At 25.3% G+C, this 12,689-nt stretch overlaps 1 protein-coding gene across 2 annotated transcripts in view; it reads left to right on the top strand.

Annotated features, from left to right (window-relative positions):
• The window catches only part of LOC105843712 (uncharacterized), a 32,763-nt gene that overhangs the window by 10,325 nt on the left and 9,749 nt on the right, over positions 1–12,689 (top strand). The gene's annotated exons all lie outside the window — the stretch shown is intronic.

The raw sequence follows: 12,689 nt of genomic DNA, 5'->3' as shown, positions 1-12,689 counted from the left end.
ATGATCAGAATTGAAAAGTAGACAATCAAATAATTTTCCAGATGATCACACTTTTTTTGTTTTTGCATCACACTTTTTATGTTAGAGCTTGATAGCACTGCTTATACTGCAGAATTCCTACTAAGTTTAAAATTCCGGAACAATAAAAAAAAAAAACTTATACTGGGCCTTGTTTTAAAGTGTCACGTTATAAATACAAACAAGCCTTTTAAAATAAATTTTTTTAAGTATTTAGTTAAGACACTTTAGTGAGCCTTTAAAAAAAAGTATAATTTTTTTATATTTAAGCTGGACAGTTGTCCAGCATATATATATATATAAGTTAGGATAAGCCAAACAACTTATCATAAAAAATTTATGAAAAGTTGTCCAGCTTATCCTAACTTATCATAAAAATTAATAAATGAGAAATTAAGTTGATCAAGTTAACTTTTGATTCATAATTTGATTATGCAAAGTCATTCATTCAAATTGTTAAAAAAACTTTATTTTCTAATCACCTTAAGATTTTTTTTAGCGCATTATTAGATTGTCATTAACTTTACGATTTTTGTTATGAATATGTTCTTGCCCATTTATAATTATGTTTTCATATTTATATTACAAAATATATATAATATATTTATAATATAAATATTTTTATTATATTTATAACATAAAATATGTTTTTTACATTCATTTAGTTAAAACTATAGCTCAAATTAAACAACTGTTTGCAACATTGTAAACGATTTAGTAGAAACATTATTTAAAATTGACAAAAAACATGCAAATTAGATCAAAGTATCAACCTCATTCATTCAAAGTTTAATTGCAAAAATGTTTCTTTCTCTAGTGTTCTATGCAATGAAAAGTTTCAGTTACCAAATTGAAACAATAGTTTTTTTTTACAAAAGCGATACAGGTAATATTAGGAACCTTTAAGAAAACATTTGTTGATTGAAACTTTAACGCAAAGAATATTTATTTAAAAAACAAACAAAATACTAAATAAGGTTTTGAACTATTTATTATTTGATTAATCAGATGATGAATCCAAATCATTTAATGTTATTAAACCAGTTTTTTTCACTCATTTTGAGTAATTTTTTCTGATTGTGTTGGCCTTTGCACAACATCATTCCCCCATAACTCTATAGTAGGACTTATGTCAAATACATTAAAATCTTTTCCTTGCTAACTTACTCAAATTAAATTTTGCAAACGTTTTTCTTTCCGAGAGTTGCGTGTGTCCGTTTTCACTCTATTCATTGTTGAAAAAAGGCGTTTAACTTTTGCATTAGATACAGGCAAAGTAAATAATAGTTCGACAAGAAGAGAAGCGGAACTCATTCTTTTTTCATCAAGCTGGAGAATATTTGGTGCCATAACTTGTGGTAACCGTTATAATGTGGTACTAAGTACTTTACAGTGTAATTTAGCTATGCCAAGCCTTCAAAACATCATTTACGCTTGCGGTAAAACCAGCATGTTGCAACGGCACTTTGTAAAAGTCATAAACTTTTTCTATTCCTTCATCCAAGAATGCATTGTTTTCAATACTTTGAAGCCAGCATTCTGTATTTAAAATTTTTGTACTATACATATCAGGGATATTATCACATGTTTCTAAATGTTCTATGATTGAATTCGTTTCTAACTTAATAAAAATAGACTTAGAATTTTTTACTAAACGTTTAGCATTTGCAAAATTGTTAAGTGTGACACCCTGGAAACAAAACTTTTCAGCCTTTTCAGTCACTTTGGCAAGGAAACATTTTACTGTTGGCAAATTGATAAATTTTGTCTTTTTATGATTTAATTGGTTTTTAGCTTGTTGAATAAACCCTAATGAAGCTAATACATAAATCTCATCACTTTAAAAAGACAACGTTTGACAACGTTTTTGCTGGTGCTAAAATTTTGATAAACATTGCAATGTAAAGTGGTATTCTTGCATGAATCCACTTCATGTGGTATCCTTTAAACTTAGCTTGTTCAGCATTTGTAAAAGCGCGATCTTACGTCATTTTTCTGATGTGTCAAATAAGCGTCATATTTGTCTAATATCATCTTTAAAGCCCGAACTTTATGTGCAATCTATCGTGTACCTAAAAATGAAACTTTTGCAGTTTATATTTTACTTTATAATCAACAAATTTAAAAATATTAGCGGATCCATCACGCATAACTGAAAAAGTAAAAAATATAAAATAAATAAATCAAGCCAAAATAATACCGGAGGCTTTCTTAGGTCAGTAACCATCAATGTTATATTCATCATCTTCGTGATCCATGGAATTTTAACCATGAACAGCATTTTAACACCTGATTTGCCTTCCATCTAATTTGTTATTAAAATTTTCAATATTCTCAAGTGGTTCTTTTATCATGTTGAAAACTCTGTGCGAGATTTCAGATGTTCCATATTCAACATTTGAAAGTGGAAGAAAGTCACATTTAACACATACTTTCGATTTTTTGTTGGGATTGGATTAAAGGTACAACAAATATGGCCTCTTTTTCCATAATTGGAACATCGTTAAAGCTGTCAAGTAAAATAGGGAAAAAGTTTTAAATATTCAGTCTTTTTTAAAGATCTTTAAAAACTTTGAGCAATGTAGTCAATGAATCTTGCACAATTATTTGCATTCTTGTTAGTTTGACCATAGACTACACTGTGTTTCTCTTGTAATTGATTTATTTTTGGATATAGACTAAGCGGCAGTTCTTTTTTTGCTATAAAGTAAACAACCTCGAATTTCTTTTTTGTCAAATCGAGATCCTTACTATGCAAGGTTTGAATACCGGATAAAATGTCTGTTTACCATATTTCCTGCTGCAACTTATTTTGTTTTTCAATTCTATTGCACAAACTCATACCTCTTGTTTTCATAAATATTTCAAAAGCTTTCTGGTGCAACATTCCTTCTGCATGTATGATTGCGGAACTGTGTTGCAATCGACTGCATCCTTTTCCACCACTTTTTTGGTGTGTACCCTTTTAAAATCTAAATTTGAAAAGCATGTTCTTGGCATATTCTGCATTTTAGGCAATAACTAATCCATCAACATTCTATTTCAAGCCAATCGTTAGCATTATATTTTGTAAGCTTAGAATATTTCCACTTATTTGCTGTTTGTAATTGTAACTTTCTTTTGTAAAATTTTACTTTATTCTTACCGGTTGTTTTAGATCCTGATTTCTTTTTAAAAGAAATAATTTTCTGTCGCTTTTTTCCCGCATCCATTTTATGATTAGTTTTATACTTTTTTTATAATTTTACTTCTAAAACTTATTTTCTAAAAAATTTGAACAATAACAATTTTATTTTTTATTAAAGCATTATTATGTTTTCAAGTCAACATTTTTTCTACCAATCAAAAACTCGCATTATTTTTTCTACCAATCAAAAACTCGCATTATTTATATTATTATTATTTTTCACAGAAATATTTTTGTTTCTAAATGGTAATGCAAATTCGATTGATTAAAAAAAAATTCAATTTATTCAAAATAGTTCATTAACGGGTAATAAACTTTTTATTTATGTAAATTTCTTAATAACTTTGTTTCTTTTTTTTAAGCGATGTTTTACTTTTAACATTTTTGTTAGGATGTTTTACTTTTGTCTTTTTAATGTTTTTGTCACGTTTGTTTTGAAATGTTTTTGAACTTTTCATATAAAGTTTGACTTGCAATTCTTGCCGATCAAATTTGATCATCCAGAATTGATTTTGGGAGATCAAAATGTCATTTTTTCCAAAAGTAGACAATCATTGATCGTTGATTGGCCACTATTTCGAGTGCTGTGTGTGTAAATATGTACACATATAAAACATATTAAAAAATTCTTTCTACTCAATATAAATAAAGAATGTCTTTAAAGTCTTTATTTGTTGAAGGATTGTATTTTCTTTGTATTTGTATCTAAGTCTTAATAATACCTTAACCCAAACTTTTATTGGTTTAGAAGTCAGAAAATTTGATGTTTAATATTTAGGTAAGTTAGACCAGGTTTTTTTATAATTTAGTAGGAGATTTTAATTATGTTTACATTTCTCTCAGTTACATTGAGGGGTGTTTTAATTATATTAAAATACTCAATCTTTTTGCAACTTTTAAAATGATTTTTCTTTTTGGAAATTTCTATAATCAAAACATATACAACAGTTTTGTTGGGATAGTAAGTTTTTCATAATTTTTTTAAAACTTGTTTTTCCTCCACAAAACTGAGAAAGCTACTTTTGTCAAGCAGGAGACTCTTTAACTAGTATATATTTTTGAGTTATTCTTTCTCAGTCCTTTCTCAACTTTAAACTTAAACTTGTTTCTTATTTATTGTAACTGTTTCTTCATGCTCAAAAAACTTTTTTCTTTATCTAGTTTTTTCCTAAACATCAGCGCTTTTGAAACATACAAGGACAATTGTTTAAGTTAAAATAGCTTGAACACAACTTGGTTGTGTTGAAAACACAACCAAGTTTTTTTGATACAGTTTTTAGTTATTTCTCTTCTTAGTTTGCTTTGATGGTGTGCTCTTGGTTGTCTTTCCAGAATACTTTAACATATTTAACATATTTTAGCATATTTAAGGCTCTGCTAATTTTAATTTCAGTATTATTATATACTAGCTGTAAGTTGACACTTCATGCAGCGGTTAGTCAATGCTTGTGTGATTTATAAACATCAAAGATACTTTGTATATTAGATGTCTATAAGATGTCTAATATACAAAAGTGTGTAAGAAGCTTGTGCGAGGTTGTGTCAAAGCTTGTGTTTTGGAGTTATAGGTCTAATAAGTTGTTGTTGTTTTTAATTATTTTTTGTAAAATATAATATATATAACTAAAACTTTTATTTTACAACAGTAAATTTTTCTCATAAAAGTTAACAAGTTATTTTTTATTACAAAAAGATTCTCTATAGTTGATTGAAAATGTTTGTAAAAAGTTTAATATTAAATTATTTAATTAAATTATTAAAATATATTTTTTTAAATTATTAATTAGGAGCAAAAGAATAAACATTTTTATAACAATTTTTTTGTATGTTCGATTTTATTATACCTTTTTTTTTTAGAAAGCACTTGGTACTTTTTAAGGATTCACCCTCATTTTATTCCTATTTTTTTCACCTCTAATTATATCATCGATCTTATCCTCTTACCTTGTTTTAAGTTAAAACTTCACTAAAAAATTATTTTAGTTATTTTAAATTATTACTGAAATCTTTGTACTCCATCACAAAAATAAAGCATTTTTAGTCCCACCACAAAAGCACTTTTATAAGCATCCCCAGAAGAAGAAATTTTTATATCATTACAAGGAGTACGTTTTTTAAATGCATTTATAGAAAAAGTATTTTTAAATGTTGAAACATTTATAAAATGATTTTTGCCTAAAAATAGAAAAAGATTTTGTGTGATAAGATTTATATGATGAAATGCTTTCAATAATTTTCAATATATATATATATATATATATATATATATATATATATATATATATATAATATATATATATATATATATATATATGTATATATATTAGGATACTTTTAAATAAAAAATCATAAATAGTGTTTTTGGTGTTCTATCTTTTTAATTCAATTTAATTAGTGAATAATTTAAGTCTAAGTTAAGTTCAATTGTCCAATATTAAGTACATAATCAATCCATTTGCTATTTAATGGGTCCCTAATTTTAAAAAAAAGTTCTTCATAAATAGGTCAACCTGGTACTCTTTTTAAAAAAGATATCAAAAAACTTTTATTTTCAATAAAAAAAATTTAAGTTTTTCTGCAATAAAATCAAAAAAAAAATGTTTGCATGAAACTAATATCAGTTTTTAGAATTTTTATAAACTTTTGTTCCATTTGAGTATCAGTTTGACCTATTTTCAAAGACCTTTTGAAAAAGGATTTAAGCATGTACTAAATATTAGAAAATTGAGCTTAAATTTTTCTTCATTTTATTAGTATAAATATTTTTGCTAAAACACTTTGATGAATAAGTTGGTATTGCTTTTATCTTTTTTAATAAAGAAAATCTTTTGGCCTGTTCTTCATGTTTTGAATTTTTATGATAGAAAATTACACTTCAAAAGTGTGTACTGGCATACTGCTGCATAAATGTTGAGTATTAGGCAGTAACTTTAAGTAGGTCATGATTACTATGATGACATTAAAGTTGTTAATAAGAACTTTATTTTCGTGATGGTACTTTAATACAAGATCATTTGTGCCATAAATTTTATAAGAAAATAAGTTAAACAAGGAAAGTTTTTAAACCTGTAAGGAAAGTTTCTGTATTTTACTGCTTTGATTTTTTTCTTTGTTTGAAAAAGCGTTTTAATTGTGTCTGTAAAAAGTGATTAGAAAGTGTTATAATTTCAAAAACAAAGGGAGTATATATTCTGACTTTAATACATAGGTATGAGGTTACATATATGTATATGTATATATATATATATATATATATATATATATATATATATATATATATATATATATATATATATATATATATATATATATATATATATATATATATATATATATATATATATAGGTATATATATTTTATATATATATACATATATATATTTTATATATATACAAATATATAATTTATATATATACAAATATATAATTTATATATATTTATGTATATATATGTGTTTATATATGTATAAATATATATATATATATATATATATATATATATATATATATATATATATATATATGTATATATATATATATATATATATATATATATATATATATATATATATATATATATATATTTAAACAACTTTAAAATGTGTTCTACAAAATAGAGTGCTCAATGTTCTTAAAAGAACAGAGCAATTATAAATTAGTAGAAAATCACTTGACAAAAAGTTTTATTTCATATAACACTGTGTTTTATCAATAAAGACTCATCAGAATTCTGATGAATCTTTATTGATGAAACATAGTGTTAAATGAACAAAAAGTTTTGTTATGTGATTTTCTACTAATTTATATATATATATATATATATATATATATATATATATATATATATATATATATATATATATATATATATATATATATATATATATACACAGTATCGGACAAAACGAGTGCAACCAAATAATGCTAATTTAGTTTCTTTATATAAAAGTGCTGCATTTTTTCAATTTAGAGAAATAACTATGCAACTGTTTAGAGGCAAAGTTCTTCAAGTTTTATTCATCACAAAGTTCATTATTTGTACACGAAAATTAATAAATTAATCAAAAGTATTAAAAAAAGTTGATTTCCTTTTGGACAAAACAAGTGCAACTCGACAAAATGTTGACCAAGCTGTATTTCGCTATCAATATTTCGTGGCGAATCCTTTGTTGTTGATCACAGCCTTGCATCTTCGAGGCATAGATTCGATCAGGTGATCAATGAAACTTTGTGGAATCGCTGCCCAGGCCTTTTGGATTTGATCAAACAGTTGATCCTTATTACAAACACCTTCACGATTAATTCTGCAGTTGACGATCTCCCAGAGGTTCTCGATAGGGTTGAGATCCGGAGATTGAGGCAGCCAATCCATCACCGATAGGTGGTTGTCTTGAAACCACTGCTTGACTACTTTTGCAGTGTGTTTCGGATCGTTGTCTTGCTGAAAAACCCATTTTATTGGCATATTCCATTCAGCATGAGGTAACATAACATCTTTCAGGATATTTTTATACATGAAACGGTCCATTATTCCATCGTTTCGATGTATTGGACCTAGACCGTTAGCAGAAAAACACCCTCAGACCATTACATTGCCTCCACCATGCTTCACAGTCTTATGGCAGTAACGTAAATCGAGGCGTTTTCCGGCTGGTCGACGTACACGGCAAATGCCATCGCTCCCAATGATGTTGAACTTCGATTCATCACTGAACAGGTTAGTTTGCCATTTCTGCACATTCCAGTCAATATGAGATGTAGCAAACAGGAGTCTTTTCTTCTGGTTTTTTAGTGAAATCAGCGGTTTCTTTGCAGGGCGTCAAGAAAACAATCCAGCTTCAACAGCACGTCATCTGATTGTTCGGTCAGATACAGGCAGCTCTAATTGCTTTTGTATCTCGACTGATGATATCCAGGGATCCTTCTTGATGGATCTGACGATCATAGAATCTTCTCTAGAAGTGGTGGAACGCGGTCTTCCACCTTTGTTATCTGCTGCCAACTTCCCCGTAGAACGATATTTGGAACATAGTCTTGATACGGTCCATTTTTTCACGCGATATTTATCACAAATACTTTTTTGTGACACTCCACTTACGTAATTGCCAATAATTTTCTTTCTTAGATCCAATCCAAGACTTTCGGGAACCATTTTTGCACTTGAAGTCATAAAAATAATAAAAATAAATAATCACGCTTCTCAATGCTTACCGTGTTACATTTACCTTGTGATGATACAATAATGCTCTGTGGAACACAACGTCTTGGTTGGATGTGAACTGCATTGATGTAATGTAACACTTGTTGTATTTCACTTCTTGTATTGATGTTCTTCGATAAAACACTTTGATAAAACTCACTTTGATAAACTGTCTTGATAATACTGACTGATTGACTTCCATATACTGACTGAATTACATGTCGATTTACATGTCTCTTATATAGTAAAATGAACCTGTGTGAACCTGTTCTGGAAGATTCTAGATGCTTCTTTTCGATGCTTCTGGAAGCTTCTGGATGCTTCTGAATGTTTCTGGATACTTCTGGATGCTACTGGATGCTTCCAGATGCTTCTTCTGGAAACTTCTCGATACTTCCTTTAATTATTAAAAAACTTCCGTGACGTTGATTCGGACCAGACTTAAGAAAATGAAACAAACCAAAAAAGTTGCACTTGTTTTGTCCGCTGCAAAATGGCACTTGTCAACGAAATTCTGCCTGTGTGCTATCACCTGTCAGCTGATTGCTCATGTCATGGCATGCTATGACTCCAGACTCCTGAACTGTTTGCTGTGGTAGTATAGTTCGTTTCGTTTTTAAGACATGTAAAATTAGGAACACTTTTTAGCATTGTTCGATGTTGGTTGCAAATGTTTTGTCCAATACTGTATATATATATATATATATATATATATATATATATATATATATATATATATATATATATATATATATATATATATATATATATATATATATATATATATATATATATATATATGTATATATATATATATATATATATTTATATATATATTTAAACAACTTTAAAATGTATTCTACAAAATAGAGTGCTCAATGTTCTTAAAAGAACCGAGCAATTATAAATTAGTAGAAAATCACTTAACAAAAATTTTTATTTCATTTAACGCTGTGTTTCACATCAATAAAGACTCATCAGAATTCTGTGTTTTATCAATAAAGACTCATCAGAATTCTGATGAGTCTTTATTGATGAAACTGTGTTAAATGAACAAAAAATTTTGTTACGTGATTTTCTACTAATTTACATATATATATATATATATATATATATATATATATATATATATATATATATATATTATATATATATATATATATATATATATATATATATATATATATATATATATATATATATATATATATATAAGTATATATATTATATATATATACGAATATATAATTTATATATATATATATATATTTATATATATATATATATATATATATATATGTATATATATATATATATATATATATATATATATATATATATATATAAGTATATATATATTATATATATATACGAATATATAATTTATATATATTTATATATATATATATACGTGTGTATATATATTTATATATATCTAAACAACTTTAAAATGTATTCTACAAAATAGAGTGCTCAATGTTCTTAAAAGAACAGAGCAATTATAAATTAGTAGAAAATTACTTAACAAAAATTTTTATTTCATTTAACACTGTGTTTCATCAATAAAGACTCATCAGAATTCCGATGAGTCTTTATTGATGAAACAGTGTTAAATGAACAAAATATTTTGTTATGTGATTTTCTACTAATTTATATATATATATATATATATATATATATATATATATATATATATATATATATATATATATATATATATATATATATATATATATTTATATATATATATATATATATTTATATATATATATATATATATATATAAATTATGTTAGTGTATTCTACAAACAGAGTGCTCAATGTTCTTAAAGAACAGAGCAATAATAAATTAGTAAAAAAACTTGTCTAATTTTTTCTTTCTTCTACACAGTGTTTCTCAATCAGTAGGTTCATCAGGAAGAATTCTTCCTGATGAACCTACTGATGGAGAAACACTGTGTAGAAGAAAGAAAAAATTAGATAATTTTTTTTACTAATTTATATATATATATATATATATATATATATATATATATATATATATATATATATATATATATATATATATATATATATATATATAAATATACATATATTTATATATATATATATATATATATATATATATATATATATATATATATATATATATATATATATATATATATATATATATATATATATATATATATATATATATATATATATATATATATATATATATATATATATATATATATATATATATATATGCACACACTCACACACAAATAATTTTAAATTTATTCTACAAAATAGAGTGCTCAATGATCTTAAAAGAACAGAGAAATAATAAATTAGTAGTAAATCATTTGTCAAACTTTTTTCATTTTACATGTTTTTTCATCAATTAAGACATCAGAAATGAATGTTTAAATAAACAAAACTTAAATTTATACCAAAAATTAAATTACAGAAACTCATAAATATCTTAGCTACAGTTAATTTTCATTTGTGGAATATGCTGACACTTTATAAAAAGAATTCTTTAGAACTACTTTACTTTTGCTTTTTTTTATTTAATGTTTTTTTAAAGGGGAGATAAAATATAATTATTTTTTGATCTCACTTATTTTTATAGTTTTTAAGGAGAAATTATTTTTTATGCCTGCATTTAGAAATCGATTCTGATTTTTTGTTTAATAAACATTCTCGGTTTGCATGTGCAATTATTTAAAATTTTTCTTGTAGGCTTAATATGCATTTTTTGGAAATATTATTATATGCGGATGCTGTTTTAATGATGGACCAATTCAATATAAAATCATCAATATTTTTTTCTTTCAATTCCTATATGTATTTTGACAACATGGTGTCTTATGAATACTTTTTATTTTTAAAGGATTGTTTATGGTTAGCAAAACATTTTTCCATTCACCCTCTGTTAAGCCAATATATTGTTTATCAGGTACATTTTTAGAGGAAAGGACACGTTAATATACCACGTTTTTTGATAATCATTTTCCACTTATTGGACAATTGTTTTTTTTGTTTACAATTACAATTTTCTGTTGTTTTTCATTTAGGATTTTTTTTTATTTAACAAAGCATTATTGTGACCTTTTCTATATTTTTTCTATATTTTTTGTGCAGCTTTTTCTATATATTTTGTGCAGCTGTAGCTAACTTTAATTGTATTTCGATTAAAAATTTTATGTAATTTATTAGAGGGTGGGAAATGCTTATCGGCCAACTTTCAAAACACTTTTCCTATGTTAGTGGAAACATTTTGCTATATGGAGGGGGGATGGGGGGGGGGTGGTTGAACTAAACTACATTTCTAGTTCTATTTCGCTTTTTTGTATTCTTTTTTTCAGGTCAAATTTTAGTTGAAATTTTGAAATTCACTTTTTTTAAAGAGCAACTTCAAAAATTCCTTAAGAGGAATTGATTAGATTTTCATCAAAGGAGTTGTGGATTAGCCTGTTATTAATTGAAATCGGGATTTTTTTAGAATTTGGGGTGGATGATTTGAGGTAATATTAATATACAATAATTCATCGTATGGATTTTTGAAAGGTTTATATAAATTTTCAGAGAGGTTAAATGTGACATCAAGAAAATTCACAATTTTAAAATTTGTGCTTTTTTCGATTTAAAAGCAAATGTTTTATCCAAAAAAATTTTGCAATTTCTTTTCTAATTTTATTGAGCTGTGGACCAGATTTTTTACGCATAACTATTAATCATCCTAAGAAAGGCCGAAATCATTCAATTCAAATCATTATCATCCAAGTCATTAAAAAACATCATCATAATAAAGGCCTAAATCATTAAATTAATTATTTTACTTAGTAAATCTAAAATATATAGTCAATAAATTCACAAATTTCTGCTCCATCATAACTGCCCATTGTTTCATCAAAGCAGTCATATTTCTTTTTCTTTTTCCAAGTTTCTTTATTGTAATAAAGTTAGGTTTTTCTGCAATATTTTATTATAAGAATTTTCTCTAATGGAATAACTGTGTGGATTTTTTCAAATTCAATTGTTTTATATAAAATATCTGCAGTTATTGAGTGGTAAAAATAATTAATGTCAAATTGAATAAATGTATATTCATTTTTATCTTTGATTATAGAGAACCAATTTATAACATCAGTGGTATTTTTTCACTGTTGTAAATTTAATTTTTTCTAAGAATATTGTTAATTTTGTCCAATTAATTTTAATTACATGTCCAATCTCACTTTGTGAGGGAACCAATAACCTACAAGGAAGTTTGTTTTGAAAATTTGGATTATG

Source organism: Hydra vulgaris, chromosome 14 (assembly GCF_038396675.1).
Source record: "Hydra vulgaris chromosome 14, alternate assembly HydraT2T_AEP".
Taxonomy (NCBI): domain Eukaryota; kingdom Metazoa; phylum Cnidaria; class Hydrozoa; order Anthoathecata; family Hydridae; genus Hydra; species Hydra vulgaris.
Note: the sequence above shows the minus strand (reverse complement) of the source record. Positions and strands in the feature narration are given on the sequence as shown.